The 17,332-nt window shown below is 40.1% G+C and overlaps 1 protein-coding gene across 13 annotated transcripts in view; it reads right to left on the reverse strand.

Moving 5' to 3' along the window:
- The window catches only part of LOC103347526 (rho GTPase-activating protein 20-like), a 128,739-nt gene that overhangs the window by 93,274 nt on the left and 18,133 nt on the right, over window positions 1–17,332 (reverse strand). For all 13 annotated transcript variants that reach the window (XM_070048196.1, XM_070048192.1, XM_070048190.1 and 10 more), the window contains one exon: window positions 318–876. The gene's annotated coding sequence lies outside the window, so the exon portion shown is untranslated. Of the gene's footprint in view, window positions 1–317; window positions 877–17,332 lie in introns of those variants that run through there.

Raw genomic sequence — 17,332 nt, forward strand, 5'->3', positions numbered from 1 at the left:
CTCCAAAACGGAACCCGGGCCGTGGGAAAAGTTCTTCCTCTCCCAACCCCCGCCTCCACCAGCCAACCAGCACTCCTGTCACACTCGCCCTCCCTCGACGCTGCCCCACACGCCTTCCTTCCCCTTCCTTCCACGCCACCCCACCTTCACGCCACCTTTTCCTTCTCCCCCCTTCCTCTCTCCTCCCGAATCTCCCTTGGCCGCCTCTCTCCTCCTCCTCTCCCCTCCACCCCTCACATGCACACCCCTTGCCTGCTATCTGCACCCCAGGCCCCACCTACCCCGTGACGACAGCAAGGCCATCGCGCCCAACTCACCAAAGAGCGTTTCTGCTCCTCTGGAACAGGAGCCGAGGCCCGAGGGGTAGACTTCCGGAAGCTGCCGAAGAAGAGGACCGCGCCTACACATTTCCAGAAGGGCAAGGTAACTGATGCGGCTGTCCCGGGCTGCAGTGTCTCTGATTCAGGCCTGACCCCGGAGGCACTGGGTCTCACTCAGGCTCCGCCAGCAGCATCGAGGACGGCTCCTCAAGACTTGAACAGGCTTTTGGGCAGGAACAGATGAGGAGCAGACTTCCATCTGAGGATGGCTGAGCAGGAGATGTACCTACGGGTACAATTCCTGGTCACAGCGCAGGGCGCAAATTCACTCCCCACAGGCAGCTGCCATGGCGCCATGGGACACATCTGCATGCTGCTACGTCCAGTGTGGGGTGCCCAAGAGCCGATTCCAATCCCGCTACTCCAGGTTGGGAACCAGGGAGGCAGCCGCTGATGGCCCAGGTACTTGGATCCTGCCTCCTTCCCTCCTGGGAGTCCTGAATGGAGTCCTTGCCTCCTGGCTTCTGCCTGGCCCGGCGCTGGCCTTTGAAGCCGCCTGGGGAGAGAAGCAGTGCATGGGGCATCGCAAGCACTCTTGCTCTCTCTCAGTGATTGCCCATCTGGTGGTTCGCCCCCCTCCCAGGTGGCTACAAAGGCCAGGGCTGGGCCAGGCTGAAACAGAAGCCAGGGACTTTATCTGGTGCCCCATTCTGAGAACCTGCCACCAGGCCCCTGGCTCCTGAATACTGGCTCCGGATCTGCTCAGCCCCAATCATTGAGCCAATTTGCAGAGGACCAGCAGATGGAAGACTTACTTTCTCTTTCTCTCTCTCTCACTCTGCATATAACTCTGAATTTCAAATAAACAAATAAGAACTTTATATAAAAAAAAGGGGGGGAAGACATAGCTATAAATAAAATACTACATCACGGCCAACTACTAGAGTTTATATCGAACTTGATACTATATGCATCACCTGGCCTATTAACACAGAACTCCTGTGGGAAGGATAGTTAAAACCCGTGATTTGCAAACCCTTCCAAAAAGGAGACGAAGGGGAAAAATCTTCCATCTCATCCCTTCGGACCAACATTTTCCCAACATCCAAAACAAATGCATCATAAAGAACACGGCACATACGTATCTGTCATGACTGCGCTGTCACATTCCTTAACAAAATATTACCAAACGCGCTCCTGAAGCACAACCAAAGCTTAGCACGCTGGGTGCAACTCCAGGAATGCAAGGATGGCTACCATACACAATCAATATATCACAGAACAGAATAAACATGGGGAAAGCCCACAAAGTATCCCTATAGACACAGAAAACCTATTTCACAAAAACTCCCACCGCTTTGGCGATATTAAAAAAAAAAAAAAAAAAAAGGAATCATCAAATCAGGAACAGAAGGTAAACCTCGGCTTGACAATGGCCTCTCACTGAAAACCCACAGAGCGCTAACATCACACCAAATGCCAGTTAACCGGAAACTGTCCTCCTAGACCAGGAAACAGACGAGCATTTTCGCTCTTATTCCTCCCCGTCAGCAGTCTCGGGGGTCTCGAGCAGGGCGGCTGGGCCATCAAAACGCAAACAGACGGGAACGCGGGGCCGCTCCAGGAGGAGACGGAGCCCCTCTGCTCTGGCACAGCTGCTCGCACACTGGGGAAAGTTGCAGACCGACCGTCCGCACAGCAAGACCACGACTCCACCCGCGCCTTCGGGACCCGAGAGCAACAGGCACGCCGGCAGCGAAGACTCGCAGCGGGAAACCCCAACAGCCCCCGCATCACTCACCGCCAAGGGGGCCCGGTCTGCTGGCGGCACAGGGGCCCGCGAAGGCCGCTGCTTCCACGAAGGGCCGAAGAAGAGAACCGCGCCCGGGAAACGGCGCGGCAGCCTCGGGCCGCAGCCTCTCTGAGCCCGGCCTGACCCCGGGGGGCGCTGGGTCTCCCGCAGGCTCCGCCGGCAGCGTCCAGGACGGCTCCCGGCTCCCGACGGCTCGCGCGGGCTCTCCGGCAGCAGCGGACGGGACCCGCGAGGACTCCTACCTGAGCGCCGCGGGCCACGAGGGGCCACTTCCGGGGCACAAGGGGCCACTTCCGGGTCACAGCGCCGGGCGCAGGCGCACTCCCCATGGGCGGCCGCCATGGCACCGCGGGACGCACCTCCGCGCTGCCTGCCGCGTCCAGCGTCCGAAGCCCCAGGGCTGCAGGCGGGGCGGCCTCTCCAGGCTGTGACCCAGGGACCACGCCTCCCGGCCTCCTGGGCGCCCTGAATGGAGGTCAAGCCTCCTGGCTTCTGCCTGGCCCGGCGCTGGCCGTTGGAGCCGCTTGGGGAGAGAAGCAGAGCACCGGGCATCGCGAGCCCTCTTGCCTCTTGCTCTCTCTCACGGATCGTCCCTCTGGGGGTTCAACCCCCAGGTGGCTACTAAGGCCGGGGCCAGGCCGGGCCCAAGCAGAAGCCGGGGACTGTATCCGGTGCTGCACTCTGGGTTCAGGGGCCTGAGTCCAACAAACACACAAATATGCTCAGGATCACTAGCCATCAGGGAAACGCAAATCAAAACCACAATGAGGTTTCACCTCACCCCAGCTGGAATGACTATCATACAAAATCAAAAAATAACAAATACTGGTGAGGATATATGAAAAAGGTACCCTAATACACTGTTGGAGGGAATCAAAGGAGATGAAATCAGCATATGAAAGAGCTGTCTATACCCCTATGTTTATAGCAGCAGCTGATTACTGAATAACAAAAATGTGGTATATATACATGATGGAATTCTACTCAGTCATAAAAAAGAATGAAATCCTGCCTTTTGTAACAAAATGGTTGCAACTGGAAGCCTGTCCCCAAAAGACAAATATATATTTTCCCTGACTTATGGTTACTAATACACAGAATACAAAAGAAGTGATGTATATAGCAAAAGTGACATTTTGAGATTTGATTATTGTTTATAGTGCCTGTCTATACTATTTGAATAACAGTGGTTTCTCTATTTACTCTTTGTTGAATTTTTTATTTAATGTAGTAGTAAACTTCTAATTATGAAGTAAATTGAAAGTAAGTCATTGTCAGTATGGAGATACCTTAGAAATCTGAATACAGACCTACCATATGACCCAGACATCCCTCTCCTGGGAATATGCCCAAAGGAAATGAAACCAGCATATGAAGGAGATCTCTGTACATCCATGTTTACTGCAGCTCAATTCACAATAGCTAAGGTACAGAATCAACCCAGATACCTGTCAACTTAAGACTGGATAAAGAAATTATGGTATATGTAAGCCATGGAATTATACACAGTGCTTAAAAAAATGAAATCCTGTCATTTACAACAACATGGATCCAACTGAAAACATTATACTTAGTGAAATAAGCCAGTCCCCAAAATGCAATGTTCTCCCTGATTTGTGGTAATTAATAAATATATGTTTATTATGTTCTCCCTGATTTGTGGTAATTAATAAACAACCTAAAAGGCAATTTAGAGAAGTGAAATTGACACGTTGAGATGCAATGACTTTGAACAGCCCTAGTCTCAACTGTTGAGGAACAGTTTTTTTTTTTTTCATACTATTCATTGAACTCTTTACTTAGTATAGGGTTTATCTTAGTGGATAAAGTTAATCGAAAGTGAATTGTAGCAGATAGTAAGAATGGGAATAGGAGAGGGAGGAGGAAGAAGGGTGGCAGTGGGGTGGGAGAGAGGGTAGGGTGGGAAGAATCACTATGTTCCTAAATTTGTATATCTGAAATGCATGAAGTTTATATACTTTAAATAAAAGGTTTCTAGGTAAAAAAAAAAAAAAAAAAAAAAAAAAGCTATATAGATTCCAAAAGTTTTTCTGCACCAAAATAAGATTCATTATTTTATTCAAAAAAAAGGAAAGAAAGTAGGTCATTGTAAAACTTAAATGAAAAACAAGAAAGGAAAGAGTGAGAGAGGGAGTTTAGGGTGGGAATAGTCATTACACTCTTAAAAATGAAAATCAAAACTGAAAATTTTAAAATTTTATGAAAAACATGAAATTTGTTCCCTATAGAAATAAAGATAAAAATGTTTTTGAAAAAATGAATTCAATGTTAAAGCAGCAAATTGGGGGCCATTTACTGCAGCTCAATTCACAATAGCTAAGGTACAGAATCAACCCAGATACCTGTCAACTTAAGACTGGATAAAGAAATTATGGTATATGTAAGCCATGGAATTATACACAGTGCTTAAAAAAATGAAATCCTGTCATTTACAACAACATGGATCCAACTGAAAACATTATACTTAGTGAAATAAGCCAGTCCCCAAAATGCAATGTTCTCCCTGATTTGTGGTAATTAATAAACATATGTTTGACTCTCACAGCGAGTTAAGACATTAACCTGCAGTATCAAAATCTCATCTAGGTGCCAGTTCAATTGTTGGTTGCTCTATTTTCAATATAGCTCTCTGCCAATGGTCTGGAAAAAGCAACAGAAGATGGCCCAGCTGTTTGGACCCTTGCATCCACCTGGGAAAGCGGGGTGAAGCTCCTGGCTCCTAACTCCTGGCTTCAGCTTGGCCCAGCCTTGCCTGTTGTGACCATTTAGGGAGTGAATCAGTACGTGGAAGATCTCTCTCTCTCTCTCTCTCTCTGTAATTCTGCCTTTCAAATAAACAAATCTTTAAAAAAAAGAAATAAAATATTTCTCTTTTTAATAATAGCTTCCACATTAGAACTGTTTTTGAAATGTAAGTAAACATCAAATGCATTTCTATATATATATGCTTATGAATTACATAACCTAATTGTGGTTGAGATTTTTAATGTTATTCAAGCATAATTTCCTAAATATTTTCTTTTCTAGAATATATTAACACTTTCTGCAACCAAGACAAAAAATGTGTGACTCATAGTTTTTCATTCAGTCCTATAAGGAATCTGGGAGACAACAGAAACAATTTTTTCTATCTGATTTTAAAATAAGGGAGCAAAGAAAGGTAAATAAATAAAGAATGGGCTTCCTACATTTGGGCATGGCTTTCTGAAAAGGTGTTGCCTGGAGCTACAGTAGCCATTTGTAACCATGAAGACAAAATTATAAGTGACAATCTTGCTGAGGATGTCAAGTGGAGATCAAGGAAAACTGTATATCCTTGATAAAATTCCTGAGTCAAAGTAGCCAATCTTGGGGGTTGACATAGTGGTGCAGTGGGTTAAGCCACCACTTTCAATTCCATCATCCCACACTGGAGAGCCAGTTTGCTCCACTTCCCACCCAACTTCTTACTACGCCTCGGAAGGCAGCAGATGGTGGCCCAAGTGCTTGAGACCCTCCACCCACATGGGGGACCTGGTTGAAGTTCTGGCTGCTGGCTTTGGCCTTGACAAACCCTGGCTGTTGTGACTATTTGGGGAGTGAACCAACAGATAGAAGATAGAGAAGATGGATCTCTCCCTACCGCCTGCCTCTCTCTTCTCTCTCCCTCTTTCTCCTACCATCTTCCTTTCTGTCATTTTGCCTATCAAATAAACAAATAAATATTTTTAATAACTGATCATGTCATAGCTCTCCTTGTTTCAGCTAAAAAAAGGTTCTTACAGTATACACCACTTTCAATTACATCACTTGGTGTTTTCAGTATAAAAAATTCTAAATTGGGGCTGGCACTGTGGCATAGCGGGTAAAGCCGCCATCTGCACTGTGGGCATCCCACATGGTTTGGAGTTCCAGCTGCTCTGCTTCCTACTTCCCATCCAGCTACCTGCAAATGCACCTGGGAAAGCAGCCACAGATGGTTCAAGTGCTTTGGCACCTGAACCTATAGGGGAGACCTGGACAGAGTTTTTGCTCCTGGCCTCAGCCTGGCCCAGCTCCAGCTGTTGTAGCCATCTGGAGAGCAAACCACTGGATGGAGGATCTCTGTATCTCCTTTTCTCCTTTCTCTCTCTGTAACTCTGACTTTCAAATAAATAAATCTTTTTTTTTTTCAAAGAAACTATTCTAAATGATGCACTAACATTTTAGGCAAACATCTTTGTCTAAGACTTCTAAACTACATTCTGACATTCCTATAGCAGAAACTACTTGTTTTCAACTAATATCCATTTTTCATTTGTGTTAGCAACAGAACTTCTGATTTTAGCTGTAGAGACACATACATCTCCCTGCCCCTCTGAGTGAATGCATGCCAAGAAATCCTTGCCAAACAGGTACCAGTGAGATTGGTGTGTAGGATTTCCCCAATGGAACCAGGCCTAGAGAGAAATCCTGCCCTCCACTGTCCCTCCCTCCCCTTCCCAGGAGCTGGAATCCAGATGTGCTGGCAGAGTTACAACAACCATCTGGAGCCACGAAGTAGAACAGAGCAAGAAAGAAAGGCATGACTCCTGCGTTCTGTGCTGCAACTGTCCTTGGTTGACTATGCTTGAACTGTTATATGATAGAGAATTCATCTTTGAAAAATTTTGTCACTGTTATTTTTGAGAGTTTTTTTATTTTAATATTAGCTTAGCCTTTACCCTAATGAAAAAATTTACCCATGATCTCTCTATCTCTTTCTGTGTCTCTTTTTCTCCCTCTCTGTGAATCTGCTATTCAAATAAACAAATCTTGAAAGAAAAATGTTCCCCAATAGGGAAAATGATTTATTTCAGTTTAGATGAGTTTAAATGCTGTAGAAGAACTTCTTGATTTTTCAATTTGTTCAAGGTAATTACCCATCAAAAATTTACATTAATTACATATGATTCTAGAAAGCTTTTTATGAAATTTATATTTTTGATTGACACCCTGTAATTGTACATACCATGAAGTAGAAGGTGATGTTTTGATTCATGTATGTATATCTGGATTAGACTAAGCCAGAGTAATTAGCACACTTATTATGGAAAGACTTTTTAGAAGTATGTTTACATGTGTCACATATGCAGATTGAATGTATAAATCATTAATAGATAAAAGTATCTGCAAACAATTTAATGTATTATTTTTATCACAATACATAATAACATAAAATAATAAATTACTATGTTGTTTAAAGCGTTCATCAATGAGAAGGAGATGTAGCTATTCTTCAACAAATAGACATGCATGGAGTGCTGGCAGTGACACAATGGATGAGTGTTGCATTGAGTCCTAGCTGCTCTACTTACAATCCACCTCCCTGCTATGCACCTGGGAAGCAACAGAAGGTGGCCTCCAAGTACTAGGGCCCTTGCCACCTGTGTGGGACACCAGGATGGAGTTATGGCTTTCTACCTTCAGCCAGGCCCTGGCTGCTGTGGCCATTTGGGGAATAAGCCAGAGGATAGATCTCTATCTCATATTCATTCATATTCTGTCTCTCCTTCTCTCACTCTCTTTCTCTTCCTTTCAAGTAAATAAGCATATACATACATAAAATATTATATAAACTGAACATAGTAAGAAGCTTAAAATTCAAACATTTTTATGAACAAATACCAACTTTCTCTTTTGAGTCACAATTTCTTTTGTTTTGTCCTTGTGTTTGATTTCTTGGTGGGTTTTTTAGTCTAACAAGCAAGCTGTATGACTAAAAATTATCAAATTTAAATAACTGGGAGGCCAGCTGTCATTGTGCAAATATTTCATGGATTTCGTGTTCAAGCTGTTTTATTTGTCTGATATAAAACTACACAAGAATGCATGGGTAATAAGGCTCAGCAGATTTGTTGATTTACTATTTATACTTGTATAGTAATTTATTTACAACTTCAAACAATCAACTTCTACTCTCTCAAAAGAAGTTAAGAACTGTAAACATTTAAATACTGATATCATCAAATTCATAGCATTGTGAAAGGGTTGTAGAAATGTATGTTAACAGAACACTGACCTTCTAATAAAGACTATAAAATTAATGTAGGAAATACCTTTAAAATAATATTTTCTAACTACTATACCATATAGTATGTAAAATCACGCAGCTATACATAATTTTTAAATGTCAAAGTTAAGTATTTTAATCAATGATGAGCATAATGTAAAACCTTATTGAGTACTCTATTATTCTATACAAACCCACTGGAGTGCTGTCTAAAATATTTATTTTAACATGTTATTTTAAATGTTGTGAAGCATACTACACATGTTCTGAGTAATGGTTAACATAAAAGTAAATGTATTCCTACAGTTAATTGTAAATTTTAGATTATTCATATTTTAATTATCCAACAAAAATTAAATTCCAAATTGCCTCTAGCAAAATTGGGTCATGCTGCTTTCATTCTGTGTGTGCCCAAGAATTGAAAACCCATTCAGGAAGGAAGCCTGATTTGTGAATGGCCTCCCAAGCTTTCCTACTTCCAAGCTCTTATTCAGGGCTCCCTAGGACTCAACACTTCTCTACTCCCCAGTTGCTAAGCTTTGGCAAATACTTATTCCTCAATACTCGCTTCAAGGAATCCTCTTCTATGAGAAATTTCCTGACCCAGGGTAAAAAAAAAAAAGGTAGGATTCTTGAGGTATTTGTCTTTGAATAACCACTGCCTGGCACAGTGAGGGAGAACAATGAAGGGGCAGTTTCAAAGAGATCGGTTGATTCATAAGTGGAATGAAAATGTCCAACCAACCAAAACTAAGGAAACATTTTTTTTTTCAATTCTTGCAGTTTGTTATTTATAGTTCTTTGTCTCTATGAGGTACAACAAGAAATGTAGGTGTTGTCTTTTAGAGCTATCATTTCACTCCAAATGGTACTAGACTCTGGTCATTTACTTTTAGGATCTGTAGACTTGAAAATCCATCCTGATTTGAGTTATCAGTGAAGAACATGAGTAAGAAGTTGGGCTTCAGAGTGAAACAGGACATCTCTCAGAACTACTGGTTAAGTCATCTTGGGCAAATAAATTCTCATACTTACTGGTATTTATATATTTTTTCTTTTTTTTAAATCTTATACATTTTTTAATCAAGTACATTTTTGGCAATGCAAGCATGTATTTACACGTAGCAGTAGCAACTGAGTGAGATTCAATATTTTCTTAGTTTTTTAAAATTTATTTTCATTTTATTTGAAAGGCAAAGAAACAGATGGAGAAAGATCGTCCATCCACTGTTTCATTCTCCAAATGCACACAACAGCCAGAGCTTGGCCAGGCCGGAACAAGGAGCCTGGAACTCAGTTAAGGTCTCCCATGCAGATGGCAAGGATCCAATTACTTGAATCATCACCCACTGCCTCCTAGCATGTGCATTGGCAGGAAGCTGGGTTGGAAGCAGAGCAGCCAGGACTGTAGCCAGGCACCCCAATAAGGGATGTGGACAGCAAAATCGGCAACTTAACAACGGCTGTGCCAAATGCCTGCCTGCCTCCAATTTAACATTCTGTTTATACAAGTAGGTCTTTCTGAAAATACAAGAAAAATTTCTTCTAAATTTAACACACTTCTATCTATTAAAATTAAGTGATTATTTTTTATTTATATATTGACAGAAAATTCTCCTTTCCCAGAGAGGCTATAACTAAAAAGATTCAAAGTATTCTAGCAAGGAAAACATCACAATCTTATTGTCAAACACAATAGTCTGCACATTATATTAGTTTGCAATAATTCCTTTCAAAAATTAAATATGCTAGTTAACTATTTATTTGTATTCTGCATATAGACTACTAGAAGTTAACTTTCTCCTTTAACATTTTAATATACAGATGAAACTGGATGAGTGAAAGCGCTATACAGGTGTCCTAATCACTGTCTCACTTCCCATAAAACAGCACAGTCACAGCTGAAGCCAGAAGAAGGTCAGCACTTTAGTTTCAATAACCGAAGAGGAAGGTGAAGCAGCTAGTGTTGACAGCATGCCTCTCAGACTGGGGAACACACATCAGATGACAAGTCATGGAAAGTTCATGTCCCCGGAAAAGTAGCAGTATCTTCTAAACTTCCAACTCATCAGTTCTCCATGTACTGTTTGAAAATATAACTTTTACATAGAAGCAGACAGTTTTATTATGCTTAATCTGGGTCTGATGGATGAGTAGACTTTGCATTTGTACAAAAGGCTTATGAATTTTAAAGAAAAATGATATTTCCAAGATACTGCACAGTGTACACACTGAAAAGTTTTGCAATCTTAAGTATAGAAATTAATCTTGTTATCTCTTTTTGGATGCTAGCAGGAACACTCTCACGTCTTTACAAGTCCTTATGTTCAAAATACCCCAGTGTTCTTGCAGATTTCCTGTTAATGCTATCTGGATTAAGACATCATTCCAGTCCTCATTCTCTCCCTTAAGTAGACAGAGTACAAAATGTGAATGTGTTCCCAAGTCATTACTTGGGAAACCAATCATTTAGAAACAAATGGCCTGAGATGGCACATTAACTGAGAAGTCTAGCAAACTAAAAACCCCCAAACAGTTTTTAAAAAAGAAAACAGGGAGGTGGTGTTGTGGCACACTGGATAAAGTCACCACCTATGATGCCAATATCCCACAGAGGCACCAGTTCATGTCCCAGCTGTTCCTCTTCTGATCCAGCTGCCTGCTAATGGCCTGGGAGAGCAGTGGAAGATGGCCCAAGTGCTTGGGCCCCTGCCGCCCATGTGGGAGACTTGGATGAAGCTGCTGACTTTGGTCTGATCTGCCAACTAGGAAGTGAAGCAGTGGATGGAAGATAGCTTTCTCTGCTTCTCCCTTTGTAAGTGGATCTTTTTTTAAAAGAAGAAAACAAAAATTATAGAGATTTTTAGACTTTCTATACTTTGGAAGAATCAAAGCAAAGCAGACATCATGGTGGAGGGAGACAGAACTTTGCTGAAATCCCTCATAGGAGTTTCACACTCTTATTTTTATTTCATATTGCATATGGAGCAGTGGAGCAGGAATCACAAGCTGTTCTGAACGGGAGAGCCTCCTCTGATTTCATGGACATCCATCAAAATTATTCGGGCAGCTGTCATGAGCGGTAATCCTAAGAACCTTTCACTGTTTACAAAGGACAATCTGCTTAGCAGGTTGTAGCCTTCAAATGAGAGCATCAGGATGCCCTCCCATTCCAGACCTTATACTTTACAGTCCCATCTCCCATGAGTCCCTATCATCTAATCTTCATTTATGCCACACTTAATTTCTGTACAGCTATTCAACACGCCGTGTCCTTGCACACTTCTCTTACCTTCACACATGGAAATCCCTCTCAGGTTTGCTTTCTTCCAGTTGTCCAAACAGCACACTCTACTCATCCATCAAAACTCAGATTAAGTGTCATGGACTCTGCCAGGCCTTCCCTGAATCACCTCCCCCTGCAGATGTAATTTGCATGTACTTATCTGCTTCCCTTGTCACATTGCAGTCTCATCATTCGTCATCATGTCAACCTTTACAACTATTCCAAGGATTCTTCAGAGAGAAGATGGTATGTCTTGGGCAAAGGTAATAAATAGTGCATGTGATTAAGATAAAACATCATTTATCCTTCATTTTGATATGTATTTTAGTGAAAATGATTACTATAGATTTTATAAATAGAAATGTTTGTATTTAGCAAAGAGATCAGATTTATAAACAAATGAACATCTGTTTTTGAAAAGATACAATATTTTAACAATTTATCTTCCAGTTTTCAGGTACATCTAATCATCTGAAGTTTATAATAATTCTCTCATTTTTATTTTATTTTATTTTTGACAAGCAGAGTTAGACAGTGAGAGAGAGTCAGAGAGAAAGGTCTTCCTTCCATTGGTTCACCCCCCAAATGGCCTCTCATTTTTAGAAAGAACAAGTATTGTTCTCTTTTAATGGCTAAATAACTGAGTATTATAGTTATGTAATTATCTCCCAAGCAAATAGGTTAGTAAAGAATGCTTCTTTTAGTCGGCGGCGTGGCTCACTAGGCTAATCCTCCGCCTAGCGGCGCCAGCACACCGGGTTCCAGGCACCTCCATGGGAGACCAGGAGGAAGCCCCTGGCTCCTGGCTTCGGATCAGTGCAGGGCACTGGCTGCAGCGCGCCGGCCATGCCGGCCATTGGAGGGTGAACCAACAGCAAAGGAAGACCTTTCTCTCTGTCTCTCTCTCTCACTGTCCACTCTGCCTGTCAAAAAAAAATAAAAATAAAAAAGAATGTTTTTTTTAGATATATTTACTTTAACTTAACATCTGATCATACTTCTCAGTCATTGAATATATACTTCTAATGTATTAAAAAAAATTCCAGATCTTCAAATTTCAGACAACATGCTTAATCTAAGTTTGGTTTAGTTGTCAAAAAAACAATTATTTTTGTAAAAGGTCAACAGATTATAAATCAAAATAATAAGTTATGGGTAATGATCTGAACAAAATATTATTAACATATATTATACACTTAATATATGACAACATGAACTAGGAACGTCATATGTACTAAGACATCACACTCCTGCATACTAGGACGGGGGTGTTAACATCATCTCCCTTTTACAAAGTCAGACAATTAGGACAGACTATAACTCACCCAGGTTCATTCAGCAGTATCTCTTCAGTGTTCAAACTCAGGAGGTCTTACACCAAGATAATATAACACCATAAAAGCCATTCTTTATAGCATCCAGATCTAAGCTCCCAATATTCAACAGAAGATTACAGTGTATTGAACCAAATAAATGACATCTCACTATGTTTATGAACTGTAATAGGGTTCCTTGCTGTTACTGTGTGTTGAAGCGTTTTCTGGTTTTACTTGGGCTGACGGAATCCAGCGCAGCAGTCAATCAGATCAATAACTTCAGGCTTTGACTTTCTTAAGATGCTAATGATGCAGAACTTAAAAAAGAACTTTCAAAACCAGGCACCTATCTCTTCAGGAATAACGGATTCTAAGAATCTCCAAAAAAAACCAGATTCATTCATGTTTGATCAGTATCTCAGAAAATAGTACAAACTGTAAAACTGCTGCTTCTTAGAAATTATTATGTTTCTCTTTCTAAAACTATATGAAAAGAAGGTTTTTCTTACGTAAGCATTATTTGTAGCTCAGGAGCTAAAGAGCCATGCCAGGCCTCACATATAACCCCTCCAATAATGAAGACACCATACTTTGATGCTTAGCATCTCTTCGTCTGATGTGGATAATGATCTTAGGAAATGAGACCAATTCTATCTTTAATTTTTAATTAAATTAATTTTAAATCATGTTTCTCTAAATAAATGTAAATATTTGTTCATCTAATCTAATGAGCCAACCACTAATATTGTCTTAGATTTTTGTCAAAGACCAAGTATACGCTCTGCATTTTGAGACTGCTTTGAATGGATTTTTAATGGACCACTAATGAATAGAGGTTTAACACTAAGTCTTAACAAGCAACTTAGTACAGTCAATCAAATCAGCTTTTCATACAGTTAAGATAGATTAAATGCTCTGTCTTCTGTAAAGCGTATTAGGATTGTTCTTATCTTTATAATTATTTATTGACAGTTTGCAGAAAACAAAACAAACAAAAAACCATATTGTCTATCTAACATTTAAAAAACATATTTCATTTTAAAAATGACCTTTATAAAATTATGAAATACGCACATTAAAATGTAATAAATATAATCCTTTTCATTTTGACAACAGGCAATAGCATACTTGGACTCAGTGGTTTAATTAAACAACTTTCTCATGCTAGGCTATGCAGATCATTCTGTAACACAGAGACTTCAACATATAGTTTCATTACTATTTACAGGTTCTTAAAGCTGCCACACAATAGCCAATATAAACACACTTACTCTAGTATCAGACTAATCTACAACCACCATTTTCTGTTACTCTGCCTTCTTTGTTAAGCAATGACAATGATACTACATTACAGCATTTTTAAAAACTGGTGATGCACAACAAAAGCAAGTTCAAAGTGTTTTCTGCTCCTTTTCTAGGCACTATAATCTGAGTAATCCTTATTTCCAGTTTTTACTAAAGCTGTTATTTTGTTTATCTAACTTAAAATAAAGCTAGACAGTCTACTACCTCTTAACTATGGATATATAACTGTATTAAAGCAGCTTTAACCATCTCAACTTAAACTAATCATTCTTCTCTCCCAATTGCTTCCACAAAGAGCAACCATTGCCTAGAAAACTATTTGATGTAAATCAGTCAACAACCAAAGGACTCCTTTCTTCACGCAACAGATCACAGTATAAAATAGCAAACTCTCTCAAGTCAAAATCCATCTAGAGTCATTTCAAAACTGATAAAACACCTTTTTCCCATTTGTTTACATAAACTCATTAGAAATCTTTAGAGTAATAGAAATCTTGAGAAACTCAAGATATTTAATGACACGAGTAACTTATTTTTAAGACATGTGACAACATGCAACACAAATTAAAACACAGAGCATTAGCCCAGATAAATCCAAGAACCATCTTAAAATGCTTGGTTTGGCTATCACCACTGCCTACAAGCAATGATGCCGCAGCCTAATCTATACCTGAGCATTTTCAGCTGTTCTAGAACAACCACTTCAGTGCTCTCAGCGGCACGCACTTCAGTCACTCAGGTGTTTGCATAGATGGCCTGGCGTCAGTCTGTGCTCACTGATGGCAAAGTAAGTAGTGATGCTGCTCCCACAGGTCTCAGCTCCTTGCTCGGGAAATAGTGCTGTCCTCCTATAGTGGTTTAAAATATACTCAGCCACTAAAACATGACAATACTTTAGTTTACCCTTGACATAAAATTCACTGTTTGGGGGCAAATGTTGTGGCATAGTAGTAGGTAAAGATGCCACCTGGGACTCTGGCATCCCATGGGGACACTGGTTCACGTCCAGATGCTCCACTTCCGATCTAGCTCCCTGCTAATGTGCCTGAAAAAGCAGCAGAAGATGGGCCAGTGTTTGGGTCTTCCGCCCACATGGAATACCTGGAAGAAACCCGAGGCCCCTGGCTTTTCCCTGGCTCAACCCTGGCCATTGTGGGCATCTGGGGAGTGAACCAGTGGATGGATGGTTTCTCTGTCTGTCTCTCCATTTCTCTCTATAATTCTGACTTTCAAATAAATAATAAATCTTTTTTAAAAAAATCAGTTTACAACTTAGATTTATTACTGCATTTGTGAAATTAATTAAATGCAGTTCTGTGTTATACGGAGTCATTGTCATAAAGACCTACCATAATTTATTCAAGCATTGTAATTATGTTAATAAAATTTTCTGTCATTTATATGAGGATATTAAATATTTATTCTGTTTCATTCATGTTCATTAAAGGTAGGCTGTGAAAAAAAATTCTAAGTTACACTATTAAATAACTCTCTCAAAAACATAGAAACATTAAATATTAAGCAGAACATCTCTATTTTATTGTGACTTTTTTATAGTATCAGTTGATACTAAGTGTTGAACAAAAAAACGGAGCTGTAGTTTGAAATGCAAACACTATTGCCAGAAATATTTATTTAAGCATAATGAAAGAACAGAAATCTCGTTTTCCTCATGATCAATTTCAGTAACAATCAAAACATAACTGCTTTCATATAACTAAATTCAGCTACCTTACATTATTAAGGTCAGATTCGTAAATCATAAGAAATGATGCATTTAATTCTTGAATCTTTGAAGTACTACAAAAGAGCAGTAAGTATAAAATGTCATATGACAATGTTCATAAGCAGTCACTGTAAAAATTGGTAAACTTCAAGGTAGCATTCCATGGTAGATTTGGTCATCTTCTGCATTGTAACAAGATGGTATGATTTAAATATCTTAATTTTTCACTATGATGAAAATTGAAACACTCTAATCTTACACTTGTAAAATGCTATGGTAAAATTCAAGCAATTGGAGTATATGATTTGATCTCAAATTATGTTCTCAAAGGCCTCATTTCTGCTTTTGATTTTATGAGTATAGATGTACCGTCCATTAAATTGGCTAAGGCTCCCTTCCAAGAAGTAACTTTAGAAAATGTCTTAAGAAATAGAAAGTATAACAGGATGAAATCATCCAATATATAGCAGATTTCTGGTATTGTATTTGTTGTTCCTACTGCATTATACAGTTGAATAAAATGTCAACAAATAGTAGTTGTCATTACCCTTTAAAAATAAGTTCAGTCCATATCATGGATTATAAGTCCATCTGTCTGACTCTAGTACTCCAAGTTCTCCAAACTGAGTGTATAACAATATAAGATTACAAGGAAAAAAGAAGAAAAAGGTTTTGTGGCGAATTATGAATTCAATGGCATTTGTAGTAATCAAAACCTGTATTTTGCTTAATTCATATGGTAAAACTTCAAGCTATGTAATATATCTCGGATAAACTGTGTCTTTATTGAAAGATTTTATTTATTTTATTTGAGAGGTAGAGTTACAGTGAGAGGGAAGGACAGAGAGAAAGGTCTTCCTTCCTTTGGTTCACTCCCCAAATGGCTGCAATGGCTGGAGCTGTGCCAACCGAAAGCCAGGAGCCAGGTGCTTCTTTCCAGTCTCCCACATGGGCGCAGGGACCCAAGGACTTGGACCATATTCTGCTGCTTTCCCAGGCCACAACAGGGAGCTGGATTTGAAGTGGAGCAGCTGGGATTAGAACCGGCACCCATATGGGATGCCTGCACTCCAGACGGAGGATTAACCTACTGCGCCACTACGCTGGCCCCAAACTGTGTCTTTTTAATAGGTGTTTCCCAAATGATTATTCTTGACATTAAATATGTTTTATTATGAAATCAAGTTAAAGAGTTACCTTTCAGCAGATCATCTTTCAGAAAGTCTATAAATTTCATTTTTCTCTAATATTATCAGAGAATAAATAAATCATTTTTGAGTTTTAACAGTAGGTCATCAATGGTGCTTCTTACTTAAGACTCTCATTTTTAGAAAGTTTGAAGGTAGAAGAAGACAGGCAGTGACAACCCTTTCTCTGCCTGTGAAAGATTGCCTGGGGGTGGCTAATGTCTGTGATGACTTGTGGCAGAAATCCAGCAGCCTACCGTTGACATTTTTATAGTAATTATAGATCAGGAGTTGGCTGCTTGGAAGAGCAAAAATGTGTCACATATGACATGGCAAATTTTTGTTAAT

This window comes from Oryctolagus cuniculus, chromosome 8 (assembly GCF_964237555.1).
Source record: "Oryctolagus cuniculus chromosome 8, mOryCun1.1, whole genome shotgun sequence".
Taxonomy (NCBI): domain Eukaryota; kingdom Metazoa; phylum Chordata; class Mammalia; order Lagomorpha; family Leporidae; genus Oryctolagus; species Oryctolagus cuniculus.